At 41.9% G+C, this 20,465-nt stretch overlaps 1 protein-coding gene across 2 annotated transcripts in view; it reads right to left on the bottom strand.

Annotated features, from left to right (window-relative positions):
- LOC307220477 (mas-related G-protein coupled receptor member H-like) overlaps nt 1–20,465 on the bottom strand; it is a 29,093-nt gene that overhangs the window by 5,322 nt on the left and 3,306 nt on the right. Inside the window, exon 2 of one of the 2 annotated variants that reach the window (XM_079984474.1) lies at nt 7,698–7,986. The gene's annotated coding sequence lies outside the window, so the exon portion shown is untranslated. Of the gene's footprint in view, nt 1–7,697; nt 7,987–15,399; nt 15,610–20,465 lie in introns of those variants that run through there. The other variant, XM_079984475.1, reaches the window with a different exon arrangement.

Here is a 20,465-nt window from a genome sequence, read left to right as displayed (position 1 = left end):
TTACAATGTGCCTTATGTTTGATATCTGTTTGTTGTACTATAGAAGCAGGATCAGTGGGAAGTGGAGGAGAGGTGGGTGGGCTTATGACAAATAACTTTCTACTCAGCTCTGCTTCCTCACTTCACACTCTCTGTGTCCATCTCTCACATGGGGAAGGGTGAACTGCTCAGCTCTGAATTTGCTTGGCTGTCCAATCTATCCAACATTCTGGTGTCAGAATCATTCCCCTTCCTCACCATTCAGACCTTCTGACACCAATCCCCAATTCTATTCACAGGATTTCCAGGATGTTTCCCAGCACAAATACCTTATTGTTGACATTTATTTTCTCCACTCTCCTACCTTATGGAGTATGGCCCACTGGCAATTTCTAATTGTGGTTCGAGGACCCAACCCCACAATGTGAAATGAATACACAGGACGCGTGATATAGGGTTAATGGGCATGAATAAGGCCACAACTTTATTGATAACAGCAGTGATAAGGTATTGGCTTAGGCATTGGATGACTAAAACAAGTGGGTTTATTCACCAGCAGGTGGAGCCTGTTGATGCTAATCCAACTATAGGCTCTCCCCTGATGTCACCGAGGGTCGTGCCATGGCCTCCCGCCAAGCAGGCATCAGACGGAGTACACGATCGCCGGATTCCTTTAACGGAATACCCAAAAATTGAAGGCATAGGCGATGGCCACACCCAGCACTTCGACACACCACAACACATTATTCCAATGCCTAACCTACCCACCAATACCACAAAAGTTGTGACAATTGCTACGAGGTAGGCGAAAAAACCAAAAAGCCTAATGCCAAATGGAAAAATTCCTACCAGGCCCCCTAGACAACCAGGGCGACCAACCTAAGGTCCATAGAAGGTGGTGAAAGGATTCCTCTTCATGCAAAAGCCAAGAAACCAGATGACAGTTCCATTCCCAATGATTCCAAAATTGCTAATAAGTCAAATGGAGATGAAGATAAGAATTTCTGCTATATGATATGGTGATAATTCATGATCAAAACCATCCTCGGGGGGGTTAGGAGGTCAGTTTCATTTTCTGCTCCAATATCTTCCAACGAAGCATTCAAAGTGGACCAGGATCGCAGGCCATCATTGCTCATCTTGCTGGATCTCTACTTCTGAGCTTTTTCTTGTATAGCTCTTACTACCAGGAGAAAATAAACACATGTGGAGTCAGTTTAGGCTGTAAAGCTCAACCATATGAAACTGAGAAAATCAAACAATAACAAAAGAGACATGCTATAGTGGAAATTAATGACCGATAAACAAACACATTAGGAATATAGTTCACAGAATGGACTTCCGGGTTAGCGCCAGCGACTAATGGCGGATTTCCTCTGAGCTCCGGAGGGATCAGCTCCGCGAGATCGGGTCTTACGGCTGCGGCAAAGCGGGGACCCTCAAGAATCACAGGCGGGTGAAGCCTGTGAGCGTGGGGACTTGGTGGGCACCATTTGCGCCCCCCAAACTGCGAAAGAGCCTTTTTAAAGGCTCCGGAACGGGACGGGGTGAGCGGCACAGTGCTGAGAGTCGACTGCTTCTTTCGCAGAGTGAAGCTGCACAGCTGTTTGTCGGAGAGCGCTGACTTCTTCCTGAACAATTGGACTTTAAAGCAGCTACCTGTGAGTAGGTTTAAACTAATTGGAGGAATAAATTGAATAAATTCGGCACCGAAACGGGAAGGTACAAACAGGAAGTCTGCCTTCCCTCCTTGTAGATTGATCAAAGCAAAGAGACTGTAAAGCGGAAACCTTGAAAGACGTTTTGCAAAGATTTAAAAGATTTAAAATCCAACACCAAAAAAAAAGTGGTTTCCCCTCCAGATTGCAGGAGTGGAGGGGGAAAGACTTGAATACTTTTTACCTACAAGAAAAAGGGGGAAAGAAAGTGCCTCAAAAACCTGGGAATGGACTGCCCTTAGATAGGAAAGCCGATTAGTGGGAAGCCTGTCGGCAAAATAGAGTTAAAGTTAAAGACTTTCGAACTAGCTCTGCGAGAGAGATACAGTGTTTCTGGACTTCTCCTGATTCTAAAGTAACTTTTAGGAACATTGAAACTGTGGCTTTTAAGTGATTTGAGGGACTTATAAGGATCATACTTGTTTTTAAAAAGTTGTGAACTGAAGCTGTAAATACATCCCCCTAGAGGAACATTGACATTGTTGCAACAACAATTAAGCCACTGGAAATTTCCTTTCCAAAACAAACCTTTCAGGCGTGGGACTGACCTTGGAGTGTTATGACCATGAGAGTGTTATGGCAGATGATAAAGGAAAGTTAGAGCTGGCACAGGAAAAAACTACTAGGTCTGGCAGACAATACCGGACTGACATTACATCTCAGCGAAGGGCCTCAACATCTGGAGCATCAGGTACATCAGGAGCTGCTGCTTTGCAAACTAAATCAAAAGTTATGTCGTCTGAAGATGTATTGGCCCAGGCACTTGGTAAAATTAATGAATCTTTGGAAAACTTAGCAAAACAAGTAGCAGAGACAAATAAACAAGTGGCTGAGACAAACAAACAGGTAGCTGAGGCTTCAGCAAAAATTGATTTGAACACTACAAGTATTAATGACTTGGGAAAGAAGATGAATTCTAATACACAGTCTATCGAAAAATTAATAGAGGAATCGGCCATGACTCGAAAAGTAGCAGAGGAAGCAAAGGAAATTGCAATTGCCGCTCAGGAGAAGATACTACCAGCATATAAGAAATTAGAGGACCACGACCTGACACTGTCTATGATTGAACTACTTGAGAATTAGAGCGGTACCGGAAAGTGAGAAGGATAACTTGGCGGACTTTCTTACAAAGGAATTTACAGATTTTTGGCAAAAGGATTTGGGGAAGGAAGAATTTAAGATAGCGAGTGCATTTAGACTCAGAAAACGACAAAGAAAGAACAAGGTAAGAGACTGTTTGATTACTTTTCGAACAAAAGAAGAAAGAGACAAAATTTTGAATCTACACTTCCAAAGAACCTTGGAAATTGAAGATTCATTTGTGGAGATCTTCAAGGACATTCCAAAATATATTTTGCACGTAAGGACCAATTACAGAGATCTGGTTGTTTTATTGAGGAGAAATAGAATACTCTTCAGGTGGGAATTTCCCCAAGGCCTATCTTTCAGATTTAAAGAAAGAAAGATAAAAATAAGAACAGTTGCTGATAAAGATAGGTTTCTGAAAGACCACAGAGAAGACCTACAAAAAGAAGTGGAAGCTGGAGAAGATCCAAGAGCTCTGGAGAAAGGAATATTAGACATTGCAAATTTACCATTTGGACTCCACGGTCCAGGGAAAGAGACACCAGCGACAGAACAAGAACAGCTACTTGGAGCAGTTGGAGGTAAAGTGAAGTAACCCCACCATGGCTCTGCAACTTCTAAGTTGGAATTGTAATGGTCTCAACTCCCCTCAGAAGAGAAAGAGTGTCTTTCATATATTAAAAAAATTACAATTGGACTTGATTTGCTTACAAGAAACACATGTAACGAGGTTACATAGGAAAATACTTATTAATAAGAGATTGGGACAAGAGTTTATTTCATCCGACAAAGTTAAAAAAAGAGGAGTGTTGATATATGCAAAAGAGAGACTTCCATCGAAATTAATCTTTAAAGATGAGCAAGGAAATATTTGGCAATTGAAATTCAATTTCAAGGAGAGAAATTTTTGATTGTAGGAGTGTATGCACCGAACAAGGGGAAATCTGAATTCTTCAAGAAGTTGCATGAGACTTTACTGGATTATCTAGACCACAATTTGATTTTGATGGGAGATATGAATGGAGTAGTATCTACAAATATGGACAAGGCACAAAGACAGGTAGTCACTAAAGATGGCAGACTACCTAAAACCTTTTTCGAGATGACAGACAATATGGATTTGGTGGACATCTGGAGAATAAGGAACCCTCTTGGAAGAGAGGGAACCTTCTTTTCTGAAGCCAAGATGACATGGACCAGAATTGACCAAATATGGGTAACTAGAGGAATGGCACCAAAGATAAAGAAAGTGGAAATCTGCCCAAAAACTTGCTCCGACCATAATGCTGTAAAGATGGAGATGAAACAAACATCAACCGGCTCCTTCAGATGGAGGATGAATGACACCTTATTTAGAGATGAAGATGTGTACCAAAAGGCCCAAAAAACTTTGAGAGACTATTTTGAAATAAATATGAACACTGATGTTGAAAAAAGAGTAATCTGGGACGCAAGCAAAGCCGTTATGAGAGGGTTCTTGATACAACAGAATGCAATAAAGAAGAGAAGCCAAAATGAGAAAAAAGACAAAATTTTGGAGAAAATAAAAGAAGGGGAAAAGAAACTGAGAGTAAAACCAAAGTCGCAAGAGATATTGAGAGAAATAAAATTATATCAAACACAATATATGGAACTGATGAATCAAGAAATAGAATGGAAAATCAAACAAATGAGACAAAAGACATTTGAATCAGCGAATAAATGTGGGAAATTACTGGCTTGGCAAATGAGAAAAAGACAAAAACTAAACACTATTACAAATTTAGAAGGGGAAGGAAAGAACATGCATAACCCAATTGAGATTAGAAACTGTTTCCAGAAGTACTTTAAACAACTATACTCACAAGGGCCACAGAAAGAAATGGATATAGAACGATTTTTGAAGACAAATGGATTACAAAAAAATTCTCAAGAAAGTAAACTAATGTTGAACTATAAAATATCTGAACAGGAAGTAGAAGGTGCCATCCAAAATATGCAGTTGGGTAAATCTTCAGGACCAGATGGGCTGACTTCCAGGTATTATAGATCTTTGAAGGAGTGGTTATTACAACCTTTGAAGGAAGTCTGCAATGAAATTTTGGAAGGGAAAAGGGCACCAGAATCATGGAAAGAGGCGTATATCACACTTATACTGAAAACAGAGACAGAAAAGACTCAGCTTAAGAACTACCGCCCTATATCGTTATTAAATGTGGATTACAAAATTTTTGCTGACATTTTGGCCAAGAGACTGAAAAAAGTATTGATGGTTGTTTCTGTTTCAAAGATGGACTGTTTCAAGAAGTGGCAGAAAGATATCTCAAGGTTTGTCTGGCAGGGCACGAAGCCCAGAATTAAATTTAAGATATTAACTGATGCAAAGGAAAGGGGTGGATTTGCCCTGCCAGACCTTAAACTCTATTATGAATCAGCAGCGTTCTGCTGGCTGAAAGACTGGCTGCTTCTTGAGAATACAGACATTTTGGATTTAGAAGGATTTAATAATGCTTTTGGGTGGCATGCATATTTGTGGTACGACAAGGTTAAAGTACATAAAGCGTTTAAAAACCATATTGTCAGGAAAGCATTGTTCAATGTCTGGATAAGATACCAAGACTTGTTGGAAAATAAAACCCCTAGGTGGTTGTCACCAATGGAAGCGAAGGCTTTTAAAAGACTCAATATGGAGGCCAAATGGCCGAAATATTGGGAAATTTTGGAACAAGAGGGAGATAAATTGAAATTGCAGAGTTTTGAGAAACTAAAAAAATAAAGTGTGAGACTGGCTTCATTACTATCAGATAATGGAGGCATATAAATTGGACAAGAAAATTGGATTCCAGGTGGAAAAATCAAAATTAGAAACAGAATTGTTAGATCCTAAAACTAAGAATTTGTCAAGAATGTATAACTTGATGTTGAAATGGAATACACAGGATGAAACGGTTAAATCTGCTATGATTAAATGGGCACAAGATGTTGGACATAACATTATGTTTGCTGACTGGGAACAGTTATGGACTACCGGTATGAAATTTACGGCATGTAATGCCTTAAGAGAGAATATTATGAAAATGATGTACAGGTGGTACATGACCCCAGTCAAGCTAGCAAAAATCTATCATTTGCCTGATAATAAATGTTGGAAATGTAAAGAGACCGAAGGTACATTCTTTCACCTTTGGTGGACGTGCCCAAGGATCAAGGCTTTCTGGGAAATGATTTATAATGAAATGAAAAAGGTATTTAAATATACCTTCTTGAAGAAACCAGAGGCCTTTCTCCTGGGCATGCTTGGCCAATTGCTGCCAAAGAAGGACAGAACTTTTTTTATGTATGCTACAACAGCAGCAAGAATACTGATTGCAAAATACTGGAAGACACAAGATCTACCCACTCTGGAAGAATGGCAGATGAAGATGATGGACTATATGGGACTGGCAGAAATGACCGGCAGAATCCGAGACCAGGGAAAAGAGTCTTCAGAAGAAGATTGGAAGAAATTTAAAGACTACTTACAGAAATACTGTAAAATTAATGAATGTTAGAATGATGTTGGATAGAAATTAAGTGGTTTCCAGCTGTAATGTTTAAGAGATATGAAAAAAAAGGCTTAGAAATAAGTAATAACTAATGGTGAGGATTTGCTGAACTAACATTCTGAATTGGAATACAAGAAAGGAAGGTATGAGGAGGTCTGGAAAATAAGTTAAAAGAAAATAAGTAATGAAAACGCTATCTGTTTTTAATCATTTTTGTATTTTTGTTTTTTTTCCTGTTTTGTTTTACATTGTATTATTTTTTGAAAACTTTAATAAATATTCTATTAAATATATATATATATATATATATATATATATATATATATATATATATTTCACATAATGTTTGTCACAACTTACCAGTTTCAAAGGCTTAGGGGAGAAATGGAGTTCACCGATCTGTTGTGGATCTTTGCTCGGAGTAAAAAAATACATTCACAACATCAGTAAGTGTTAGTGTTTTCAGAACTCATAGGGTTAAAGAGTTCTGTGTGATGTCCCTCAATTCCTGTCACGTGATTCAGAAAGAGGGAGGAGTCATTCCTCACTGTTGTGTGTCTGCTGCCTGAGAGAGACGGAGGCAGGAGGCAGCCATGAATGCTAGCAGTCCAGGAGAATCTGAGAAATGCTGAGCTGTAAATATTTTGCTGCAATAAAGAACTGTTAATTTGGACTCATGAGTGCTTGGTGTGTTTGGATCTAAGCAAGCAGCAACAGTTTTGTTCCGCTGTGTTTTTTACTCTGCAAGGCGAAACCGGAGAGAAGAAGGTCGGCGCAGCTTGGCTAAGAAGTGTGCCGGACCGCAATAAACTGGGGCTAATTGGGGCCATAAAGCAATTAGCCAATTAAGATTTCGTCACAGTAAGCATATCGCTTTAGAACTCAAATTCTCCTCTTCTGCTCTCTGACTCAGCTTAAAATCAGAAACTATCCTCTTGTGTCACGGACATTGGTTGGTTATGTGCTGGAGAAGAGGAGTGTGAGAAGGAGTTGAACAGCTCTTGTGATTAGGGAAACAAAAGCCAGAATGAATTGGGAAGGCATGTGTAATTTTATTGTTATTAAAATGTGATTTTGAACAATTGTGGATAAATAAAACTCAAGTTGAATTGGGATTATTAAGAAATATGAAAATTAGAAGAAAAAACCCCCACAATAGATTAGCCAGACAGCAAGATTTTTATAATGTGGAATGTATTAGACAAACCATTATTCTATCCTGCCTAGTACTTTCTGCTCTGACTGGATGTGGGAACCAAAAATTCCTGCCGTCTTCACCAGCCATCCACCTGGTATCCTTCTAACAGAACACTCCATGGAGTTAGCTTGTCCCACCTATCAGCCAAAGGTGCACAGCATTGCCATTCAGCTACAGATCCCCTCTTACCTTTGCTAATGAATGACATCAAAAGTAGCTATTTGCATACCTGTCAAAAGCTTTGGATCAGCATCCCTCAGGCATGGTGAGAGGGAGAAGCAAGTGGTGCTGGAATAAGCAGGTAATCGGAAGATTTGCAGAAATTGTTAAGACGCCTCATCTGGTTCTTAGCAAAATGTGTAGGATTCTGCCCATGTGTCTTCAGTTCTGTGTGATCTATTTGCCAGCATCATGTGATAAGATGATTGTATTCCACATTGGGTCTCAGGATAGCATTTGACAAACTCAGGAGGAGATTCTTGCCCTTTAAAGTTCAGTTTCCCCGGGGCCACTAGGTGGCGCATCGGAAGATGGCTGACAATAACATCTCTCCGACCCACACGAGGTAATTTGGAGGCTATGATGGGGGTAATTAGCCTCCTTAACCCCCCCAGGATTATGGGGGAGACGGCCCTTGCCTGCTGTGCCCTATACCACCCCCGAATTTGTGGGGGTGGGGGCACTAGGCACAAAGCCCTCCTGTGGGATTTTCGGCACTCCTCGACGCCGTCCCCGATTCGCGCCGCTGGTTGCAATGATCTTTAAAAGGAACAAATTTGGATGTGATTAATTGCACATACATCAAGGAAAAAGGGGAGTAAATACTGCTGACAGAAGAGATCTCTGATAACAAGACAACAATAAAATACGAGAAGAACGTCAAGATACGGTAATGACTAGGGGGGGGGGGCGGAAACCTGCCTCTACCTTTTTATGTGACTTAACAAGAATCCCCCTCCCCTAATGAGTCAGAAATTAAGGACTTAAGCTGTGGATTTAAGGCTGTGTGGAGATAAACTTTCGATCCAAAGCAATGTTTCAAGATGAAGCTGGAAAGCTAAGAGTTTTGGAGTGACGCAGTCAGGAAAAATGCCGTTCGCCATTTTGTGAGGCCTTGTGGGAGCTCTTGGGTCTGGGAGGAGAAAGAGAGAAATAGAGTTGTTTACATATCGTGAATCAACTCCTCGGTGGGACTTAAGAGCGACAAATGCCAAAATTTACGATGGAAAAAGTGATGTTATCTACGAAGGAGATATATGGAAACCATCTGGACTTAGTGGAGGAACGGGAAATCCACACAGGATTATTACACTTGCTATCGGCTTAAGGAGACTAACAGAAGAGATCGTAAAGGAGAAAGAGAAATTATATGAACAAGATATGATGTGGCAACACCAAGATAAGACTGGATAGAATTATGAACTTTGTTTGGACTGATTGGGACTGATTTGGACATTAATGCAGTAATAAGAAGATGATCTGAATTCCCCTTTGGATCTTGAAGTATGGGTTCCCCCAACAAAATTTAAAAATTTGGCTTTGTAATTCGGAATTTATATGACGTGATTTAATTTGATGTGATTGGCCAGTTAATAAAAATTATTAAAAAAAAAAAAAAAGTTCAGTTTCCCAAGCAGGAACTCTTGAGAAGAGAAGCTTTGCAAGCGGTAAGCAAGTCCAACTTCTCTTTGTCCCTCCTGCCGATACAGGAGCCCAAACATGGAAAGTATCAACTTCATATTACTGCATATGAGACTGAAATATGTGATATAGAAGAGTCTGTATGAGAATGGTCTACTGGGCACATGTCCTTGACAGTTAAAGGCCAGAACATTGTTATCTGCCACTAGTGCTATCTTGCTTGAACTTCTGCAGAAGATCGTTGGGTGTTTCCTCTGAGAGGAGACAATTACAAAAGCATCAAACCCAAAACTTATATTATGGGGAAAATAACAATATATGCAATAATGATATGCAAAAGCATTCCAAAACATTATGGGGGTAATTAAAGTTTTGGGTCTCAGACCATATCCAATTCTCAATCCTTGGGTTCAATCCTTCTGCATCAGTCCAACAGGAAGTTAATTCCTCTCTTTTGAAACATCAGATTTACTTTCATTAATTGTGCGCATACGCGCGCGCACACACACACACGTACACACACACACACAGAGAGAGAGAGAGAGAGAGAGAGAGAGAGAGAGAGACTGCAGGAGCTGGGTTGGAAGGCAGTTATCTTTCTCTGTCACCCATCAGGTGCTTTGTGCCATTCTGATAATGAGTGTTACTTGCTCAGGCTGATTTTTGGTTAGCCTTTTATGTGAGCAGCTTGCTGCCTCTCACTTGCATTGAGCCTTTGCACATTGTGGTGGGTCACTTAGGTCATGCCAGAGAAAAGATATTCAGCTTAAGAGGAGCCTGGTCATCTTCTCCCCTGCTCAGAGGTGACTCTTTGCTCTGCAGTGCAGAGTGGACTGCATGGTTTCACTTGATTGCTTTATTCTCATGCCCCATCCTAAGAGTTCTTAATAAGTGTTGACGAGAATGATGTGTCAAGATGAGTCTTTATTTATTTATTTCAGTTCTTCACCATGCAAAGGAGATTTAGAACCTCAAAGCCAAAGTGAGAGCATTTGGGTCAAAATTAAGGGAGAGAAGAATAACAGTGACCTCATTGTGGGAGTTTACTGTAGATCCCCAAGCCAAACGGAGGACATAGATGATGCCTTCCTGGAACAGTTGGCCAAGCATGCAAAAGGAAGGGAGATAGTAGTAAAGGGGGACTTCAATTACCCGGATATTTGTTGGATGTCAAACTCAGCCAAGAGCATAAGGTCAAACAGATTCCTCACTGGCCTTGCAGACAACTTCATGTGGGAGAAGCAACAAGAGGAACAGCCATTTTAGATCTGGTCCTAACCAATGTTGATGACCTGGTTAGTGGGGTAGAAGTGGAAGGATCATTAGGCGCGAGTGATCATGCTCTTCTGAAGTTTACTATACAGCGGAAAGGAGCAGCCAAGCATACTAGGACTCAATTTCTTGACTTTAGGAAAGCCAACTTCATAAAACTGGGTGAGATCCCATGGACAGTGATACTAAAAGGAAAGGGAGTTCATGATGGCTGGGAGTTTGTTAAGAGGGAGATAGTAAAAGCACAACTTCAGGCAATACCAATGAGACGGAAACATGGAAGGTGCCTAAAGAAGCCAGGGTGGCTATCTAAAGAACTTTTAACTGAGTTAAGATTAAAAAAGGATGTGTACAAAAAATGGAAAAGGGGGGATACTACCAAAGAGGAATTCAAACAAATAGCCAGCACGTGTAGACACAAAGTCAGAAAAGCTAAAGCGCAGAATGAACTCAGGCTTGCTAGAGAGGTTAAAAGCAACAAAAAAGGCTTTTATGGGTATGTTTGTAGCAAAAGGAAGAACAAAGAAACAGTGGGGTCACTCAGAGGAGAAGATGGTGAAATGCAAACAGGGGACACAGAGAGGGCTGAACTCCTCAATGCCTTCTTTGCCTCAGTCTTCTCCGATAAAGAAAACAATGCCCGACCTGAAGAATTTGGAGCAAATGATTCAGCAGAGGAAACACAGCGCATAATAACTAAGGAGATAGTACAAGAATACTTGGCTAGTTTAGATGTATTTAAGTCTCCAGGGCCAGATGAACTGCATCCAAGAGTATTAAAAGAACTGGGAGATGTGATCTCAGAACCACTGGCAGTCATCTTTGAGAATTCCTGGAGAACAGGCGAAGTCCCGGCAGACTGGAGGAGGGCAAATGTTGTCCCTATTTTCAAAAAGGGGAAAAGAGAGGACCCAAATAATTACCGCCCAGTCAGTCTGACATCAATACCGGGGAAGATTCTGGAGCAGATCATTAAGCAAACAGTCTGTGAGCACCTAGAAAGGAATGCTGTGATCACTAATAGTCAGCATGGATTTCTGAAAAATAAGTCATGTCAGACTAACCTGATCTCATTTTTTGACAGAATTACAAGCCTGGTAGTTGAAGGGAATGCAGTGGATGTAGCCTACCTTGATTTCAGCAAGGCATTTGACAAGGTGCCCCATGATATTCTTGTAAAGAAGCTGGTAAAATGCGGTCTTGACTATGCTACCACTCAGTGGATTTGTAACTGGTTGACTGACCGAACCCAAAGGGTGCTCATCAATGGTTCCTCTTCATCCTGGAGAAGAGTGACTAGTGGGGTGCCACAGGGTTCTGTCTTGGGCCCGGTCTTATTCAACATCTTTATCAACGACTTGGATAATGGACTCAAGGGCATCCTGATCAAATTTGCAGATGACACCAAACTGGGAGGGGTGGCTAACACCCCAGAGGACAGGATCACACTTCAAAATGACCTTGACAGATTAGAGAACTGGGCCAAAACAAACAAGATGAATTTTAACAGGGAGAAATGTAAAGTATTGCGCTTGGGCAAAAAAAAAAAAAAAAATGAGAGGCACAAATACAAGATGGGTGACACCTGGCTTGAGAGTAGTACATGTGAAAAGGATCTAGGAGTCTTAGTTGACCACAAACTTGACATGAGCCAACAGTGTGACGCGGCATATAAAAAAGCCACAGCAATTCTGGGCTGCATCAATAGGAGTATAGCATCTAGATCAAGGGAAGTAATAGTGCCACTGTATTCTGCTCTGGTCAGACCTCACCTGGAGTACTGTGTCCAGTTCTGGGCACCACAGTTCAAGAAGGACACTGACAAACTGGAACGTGTCCAGAGGAGGGCAACCAAAATGGTCAAAGGCCTGGAAACGATGCCTTATGAGGAACGGCTAAGGGAGCTGGGCATGTTTAGCCTGGAGAAGAGGAGGTTAAGGGGTGATATGATAGCCATGTTCAAATATATAAAAGGATGTCACATAGAGGAGGGAGAAAGATTGTTTTCTGCTGCTCCAGAGAAGCGGACACGGAGCAATGGTTCCAAACTACAAGAAAGAAGATTCCACCTAGACATTAGGAATGTTACGGTAAAATTCCGGGTGCGGGGTTGCCCTGCCACCCAGCTCGTCGAACTAAGTCCGTGGGTCCTAGCGGAAGAAATGAGTTCAGCCGGAGACGGAGCAAGATGCGGAGATCCGAGTTTATTGCGCAACAGGTTCAAGATGAGATTGAACCCCGAGAATGGGGCGACATAAACTTTTAAAAGTTCCCTCCAAGTCCCAGAATACAGTGCAGAAAACGTCATGAATACATTATGGGAAGGTTGGGTTACACGGGTGACCTCATGAATACATCACAGAAAGGTGGGGTTACATGGATTAGCATTTCAGGAAGGGAGGGGGGAAATATGCAGAGTGAGGGATATGCATAGATAAACATTTCCCGAGTACCGGTGATGGTCAAACAATAGCCCAGATATGCATCGCCTGCCACCTGGCATTGCCCGGAGGAAGGGCTTGACAGAACCATCTGACAGGATTAGGGTCTTCCTGAGTATGTGACCCGTCGGTTTGAGGATTATGGCGCTGAGGGTAACATCATGGAGTCCAGAGAGAACTGAGTTGAATGATTCCAAGATGGAGGGAATCGGAGTTATAGTTGATTTTATATTATTTTCCAAAGTTCTAGTACCTTGCCGGACAAGTGTGTATTGGAGATTGAGAAGGGAAATGAAATGGATACATTGTAACAGGAGTTTGACAGTTTTACAAGGTCGCTGGTTTCGGTTCCATTGTTCTTGCAGCGGGGAGCCGTCAGCAGCTTGTCAAGAGGTTAAATGAGGCGTGCAAGAGCTCGCTGAGCTAGTCTCTGCAGGGCGAATGCATGGTTCTGATTGGGTAGAACGCGGCCATTGTAGCGAATGGAGGGTTCAACTTGCTACGGTGTGACAGGTTTATGAATGGAGGGTCTGGCAGTTTTTATGAATGGAGGGAGAGAAAGAGAGAAAATGGTGGGCTTATTTTGCCCGTATATGTAGAGATAGGAAGAAGACACGGTGTTTATGGGGCCAGGGGTGCTTGTGCAACGGTGTGGGGAACAAGGGGTCGCTAGGGCCGGGTGCCCTTCAAGGTCATCGCCTCGGACCCCTGGTGACTGTTGGAGGGGTGAGGGAAGGTACCCCCCCTTCCGTATCAGGAAGGACGTACTGACAATAAGAGCTGTTCGACAGTGGAATTTGCTGCCAAGGAGTGTGGTGGAGTCTCCTTCTTTGGCGGTCTTTAAGCAGAGGCTTGACAACCATATGTCAGGAGTGCTCTGATGGTGTTTCCTGTTTGGCAGGGGGTTAGACTCGATGGCCCTTGTGGTCTCTTCCAACTCTATGATTCTATGATTCTATGAGTCTAGTGTAGCTTTGGATATAGGTTTGATGGCTAGCATTGAGTGGAAAATGCATTGTTGCATGATATGGAACCATCTTCCCCCCTTATGCTCCAGTGTTTTTTCAAAATCTTTATTGGAAAGTTTGAGAAACATTGATGCCATGATTCAGTTCTACTAATTGTCACATTGCCCTATAAAGGTGTAGAAGGAAATTTTTTGTTGATTCATATATGCACATAGTTATAATTTCTATATCACTACATCCATGTAATAAGCAGTGCTCTTTTTTAGCTGTAACTAACTGGAACTCAGTTCCAGCACGTCTCAGGTGCGTGCTGTTGCAATTGTAAGAGAGTGAGTTTCTGCACCTCTTTTTCTAGAAAATTAGCACAGAAAATAGGGATTTTACTGGTGGAATGTTCTATCATGCACTTTTTTAAAATCATGGGGAAATACTTTCTTCTGTTTTCTTCAAACATTCGAGCTCTACATGTGAAGATTTCTTTACTTCATTCACTTTGGCAATGAATCTGTTATCTATACCATTTAGCAAGTCATCCCACTCAACTCACACTGTTAAAGAGGCATTTATTTTTATTTAATTTTCTAAAACATACAAAGCATTAATCCTGCCAAATGGGCAATCCAAGAGTCGTCAACAGGCTCATCACAGCTATCTGTCAATCACCCAATCCCACCACCCTTCTGAGTAATACCCTTCCCCACCTTCTCACTATATAGAAGGGTCTGGTGACTTCTGTTTCAGTGTATCTGAAGAAGTGTGCATGCACACGAAAGCTCATACCAAGAACTAACTTAGTTGGTCTTTAAGGTGCTACTGGAAGGAATTTTTTTATTTTGTTTTGAAAAGAGACATGCTATAGTGGGAATTCATGACTGATGAACACTGTAGGAATATAGTCATTGGAATGTTTATCACAATTTATCAGTTTCAAAGGCTATGGGGGAAATGGAGTTCGCCGATGTGTTGTGGATCTTTGCTTTGAGTAAAAAAAATTACATTCACAACATCCGTAAGCATATTGTTTTAGAACTCAAATTTTCCTCTTCTGCTCTCTGACTCAGCCTTAAGATCAGAAACTAACCTCTTGTGTCATGGACATTGGTTGGTTGGGTGTTGGAGAAGAGGATTGTGAGAAGGAGTTGAACAGCTCTTGTGATTCTGGAATGAATTGGGAAGGCATATGTAATTTTATTGTTATTAAAATGTTATTAAAATATGATTTTGAACAAAAGTGGATAAATAAAACGCAAGTTGAATTAGGATTGTTAAGAAATATGAAAATTAGGGGGAAAACCCCCACAATAAATTAGCCAGACAGCAAGAGTTTTATAATGTGGAATGTATTAGACAAACCATTACTCTATCCTTCCTAGTACTTTCTGCTCTGACTGAATGTGGGAACCAAAAATTCCTGCCATCTTCACCAGCCATCCACCTGGTATCCTTCTAACAGAACACTCCAGGGAGTTAGCTTGCCCCACCTATCAGCCAAAGGTGCACAGCATTGCCATTCAGCTACAGATCCCCTCTTACCTTTGCTAATGAATGACATCAAAAGTAGCTATTCACATTGCTCTCAAAAACTTTGGATCAGCATCCCTCCGGCATGGTGAGTGGGAGCAGCAAGTGGTGCTGGAATAAGCAGGTAATCGGAAAATATTCAGAAATTGTTAAGATGCCTCATCTGGTTCTTAGCAAGATGTCTATGATTCTGCCCATGTGTCTTCAGTTCTGTGTCATCCATTTGCCAGCATCGTGTGATAAGCTGGTTGCTTTGTGCATTGGCAAACTCAGGAGGAGACTCTTGCCTTCTAAATTTCAGTGCTCCAAGGAAGCACTCTTGAGAAGAGAGAGTTTGCAAGTGGTAAGCAAGTCCAACTTCTCTTTGTCCCTATCTGGAGAAACATCTTTATTGATTAGAGTGTCACCTGACCCATTAACAGAAAGACTAACCAGTGTATTCAGAGAGTAATCAGCTTGCGGTTGGTTCTGCAGGGGAAGAACGTAGGCAGGGGTGGAAAAATGTATCTGAAGAACAAAAAAGAGAGTCCTGCTGGATCAGTTCAGTGGCCCTTGTAGTCAATTGTCCTGGTCTCACAATGATCAAACAGATGCTTCAAGGAAGACTACAACAGCTTCTGAACACAACAGTACTCTCCTCCCCTGTGATGTTCTGCTGGCAGGCCTTAATCACCTTAATTTTCCAACCCCCTTGGGACAACTTTGACGTGTGTCGGAGGCCAATCTACATTTTTTGGTGGGGTGTGGGCACACTTCTTGTCCGATCCCATATGCACCAGATCTTTACAGCCTCTATTTATTGATATCAAGTACTCTTCATTTCATCTTGGCGACAAAGAAAAAAATAATTCTCAGTCTGAATAAGGCTGCAATCTAGCCAGATCAAGGAATTGTGTGTGTGTGTGTGTGTGTGTGTGTGAGAGAGAGAGACCTACTTGCATCTGGTTCTAAGTTTTTTCCACACTGACTCTTTCAATATCCCATTCCACTGAGTTTTCTTTGGGTTGTTCTAGGGGTTTTATGTCTTTTATGCTGCAGGAGCTGAAACATGGGGAGTATCAACTCGATATTACTGCATATGAGACTGAAATATGTGGTATAGAAAACTCTGTATGAGAATGGTATACTGGGCACATATCTAAAATAACATGAAGATAATGCACTTTGGAGGTCATCTATTTTAACCCCCTGCTCAATGCTAAAATCCTGTGGTCAATCTGAAATCAGTAATCCACATTGAATGCAGGTCAACAAGGCTACGGACAATGCAACCCAAAGTACCACACACTGACTTACACAATGACTCATTAGAACAAGAGTGATATAGACTTCCTGTTTCCTGCTGACGGAAATGGCTGCCTGCCACAAGAACGGACTCTCAGCTGTTCCAGTAATTCAGGGCTGATAAGGGGGTAATCAGCCCTACCGACCTCCCCATGGTGGGGGAGGGCTGTCTCGCCCGCGGATCGTCCGTTATCTGTCCTCCGCAACAAGATGTGGGGGCAGGGACGCTGGGCTTGGAGCATGGAATGACCAGCTGGGCACTCACTGAAGCCACGCCCATGAGCCGAAATACCTGTTTTCAAAAAATGAATGAGATTTGGGCAAAAAACAGGCATGTTGCAGATGGAAGGAGATAAAAGAAAAATCTGCCTAATTATACAGTTGCTGGTTGCTAAGTTTTGGACTCTAAAAGGACTCTCATCTCGATGTGTGGATTAATGAGGTGAGCGACTACTGTCTTTTTGCATTTGTCATATTTGTTACCTCATGGCAAAGCTCACCCAGAAAGAAATTAATTATTCAAAGGGAACACAAGAGGTGAAATCTCAGTTGAATGTAGGATGCACAGCCCTCAATGGAGAAATGGCAGAGTAAGATCTGATACGAAAGCGGCTTGGGCTGAGGATGGGAGGGAAAAAAATGGCCGCTGTGTTGCACAGTTACAAAAAGAAAGGAATTCCTTTGGACTACAAAAGGGGTACCTCATTCTAAGACACATCCGTCTGTATGAATTATTTTTATATATGATTTGAGGACATAATGATGGTGAATTGTGGAGCCCTCTCAGTTCTCTTAGGGCCCAGGAGAGCTGGGGGGGGGCTTCCTTTAGAAGAACCCAAAATAATTCTCATATTACATACAGATCCTGAAGCATACCCCACAACACAGTACTTAATGGAAACATACAGACACAACAGCTTACTAAGAGAGATCAGGAAGAATTTGTTGATAGGCCACCACCAACTTCAACTTTGGAACAAAGCCCAGAGCCTTAACGAGAATACAAAAATGAAGGAGAGATCAAAGAAAGAGGACTGCACTTCAAAAATAATTGGACAGAGATTAATATGGAATAAGAAATGCCTCCTGTGTGTTAATAATATAAGGAACTGTTTAAAAAGATAGTGAGTCACAGAAACAACGACTGATGGATTGAGAAGATAAGCACGGTTAAAATCAGAGTTATGAAAATGGAAAATAGTGAAGAATGCAGAGACTTTAATGCAGACAGTACCTCTAGAAATCTGGAGCATGGGGAGTTCCCTTCTGAAATGTTTAATAATTGGAATATATAATTGGTGGTATTGCTACTATTGTAATATGGAATGATTTGCTTTGATTTGTCATTAATAAATTCAAAAAATAATGTTAATATATAATTCTGCAGTTGAAAATAATGGAAAGAGGGTTTACCTCCATGTCTCCTCAGAGATATACAACCTGTGGATATTAACAAATAAATTTATAATAATAAGATACTGAGTTCCGAGTAGAACAAGTACCTGTCACGGTCTGGTTTACAGGCGGTCGAAGTCCTGGTAGAGGAAAAATAAATAAATGCTCAATCTGAATAAGGCTGCTATCTAGCCAGAACAAGAGATAGTATTTCTCTCTCTGTGTGTGTGTGTGTTTGTGTGTGCATTTGTATGTGTGTGTGTGTGTGTGTGTGTGTGTGTGAGAGAGAGAGAGAGAGAGAGAGAGACCTACATCATGCTCCCTTCCACCTGGTTCTTAGTTTTCTCCATTCAGTCATTCCATATCCAATTCCACTGAATTTTCTTTGAGTAATTTTGGGGTTTTTATGCCCCTCTCAGCGCTACACAAAGCATGCCTCTTATGCAATGGTGGTATAGTTTTGGATACAGGAGCCCAAACATGGGAAGTATCAGCTTGATATTACTGCACATGAGACTTAAATATGTAATATTGAAGACTCTGTATGAGAATGGTATACAGTGGATGCTTGGGTTGTGAATGTGATCCATGCAGGATGCACTTTTGCAACCCGCAGCATTCGCAACCTGCAGCAGTGCGTCTGTGCATGCGTGGGTTGCGATTTGGCGCTTCTGTGCATGTGCAAGGTGTGATTTAGTGCTTCTGCTCATGTGCAACCGCTGAAACCTGGAAGTAACCCGTTCCGCTACTTCCGGGTTTTGGCACGCCCGTAACCCTACAAAACACAACCTAAAGCACCTGTAACTTGAGGTATGACTGTACTGGGCACATGTTCATGACCGTTAAATGCCAGGACATTGTTATCTTCCACCAGAGCTATCTTGCTTGAACTTCTGCAGAAGATAGTTGGGTGTTTCCTGTGAGAGGCGACACTTAGAAAAGCGTCAAAACCAAAACTGATATTATGGGGAAAGTAACTATATATGCAACAATGATATGCAAAAGCATTCCAAAATATTATTGGGATGATTGAAGAACTGGACCTCAGACCAAATTCAGTTCCAAATTCTTGTGCTCTATCCTTCTTCAGCAGTCCAACAGCAAGTTGATTCCTCTCTTTTGAAGCATCAGATTTAATTTCATTAATCACACACACACACACACACACACACACACACACAAGCACACACACACTAAGAGAGAGAGAGAGAGAGAGAGAGAGAGAGAGAGAGAGAGACAGACAGACAGACAGACAGACAGACAGACAGAGACAGAGACTGCAGGAGCTACGATTGAAGATAGTAATCTCTCTCTGTTACCCATCAGGTGCTTTGTGCCATTCTTATGAGGAGTGTTACTTGCTCAGGCTGATTTTTGGTTAGCTTTTTATGTGAGCAGCTTGCTGTCTCTCAGTTGCATTAGAGCCTTTGCACACTGTGGTGGGTCACTTAGCTTGTGCCAGTGAAAAGCTAATCAGCTTAAGAGGAGCCCAGTCATCTTCTCCCCTGCTCAGAGGTGACTCTTTGCTCTGCAATGCAGAGTGGACTGCATAGTTTCACCTGACTGCTTTATTCTCATGCCTCATCCCAATCCTACTTAGTAGGATGATGTGTCAAGATGAGTCTTTATCCATGGTGATTTTGGTTTTTCACCATGCAAAGGAGTCTAGTGTAGTTTTGGATGTAGGCTTGATGGCTGGCATTGAGTGGAAAGTGCATTGTGGCATGATATGGAACCATCTCCCTCCTATATCCCCTGGTTGTTTTTTTTCAAAAACTTTATTGGAAAGATAAAGAAACATTGATGTCATGAATCACTTCTGCTAATTGTCCCATTGCCCCATAAAGGTGTAGATGGCAGAACTTTGTGTATTTCAATATGCACATAGATGGGATCCTCATAACAGAGTCCTGGTTGCGCTCGGGACCGAAGAGCTCACCTGACAGGGTTGAAATGGGGGGGGGGGGGGGAGAGAGCAGTAAGTCCTGGTCATTCCCCTGGGATCATGCCAGGTTGGTTTAGCCAATAGCCAGTAGATGGTGTGATCCCAGGTGCTTTAAAAACAGCAGTGTGATGCAAGTGGGGCACTTGCATTTGCACCACTGAAAACCCTCCCACCCTCCCTAGTTTAGGTAGAGTCGTTTGGCCTTGCTTTGGTTTGGGTCGCCTGTTTTGGACAGGGGCTGGGTAGGAATTTTTTTCCATTTGGCAGATTGGCTTTAACCATTTGATTTTTGCCTACCCCTTAGCAAATCGTCACAACGTGAAAGGCGGCGGTTAGGCATTGGCTCAGTTGGATTGTGGGGAGGGGAGGTGTGGCCATCACCTGCCCCTCCAGGAACTGGGTATTCTGATAAAGGAATCTGGGGGTCTTGGATCTCGTCCAAAGTCCGCTTGAGGGGCTACGGCCATGCCAGGACCACAGGAACCCCGGG

The sequence above is a fragment of the Podarcis cretensis genome, assembly GCF_951804945.1.
Source record: "Podarcis cretensis genome assembly, chromosome: 7".
NCBI lineage: Eukaryota > Metazoa > Chordata > Lepidosauria > Squamata > Lacertidae > Podarcis > Podarcis cretensis.
This window is presented reverse-complemented; position numbering and strand designations above follow the sequence as displayed.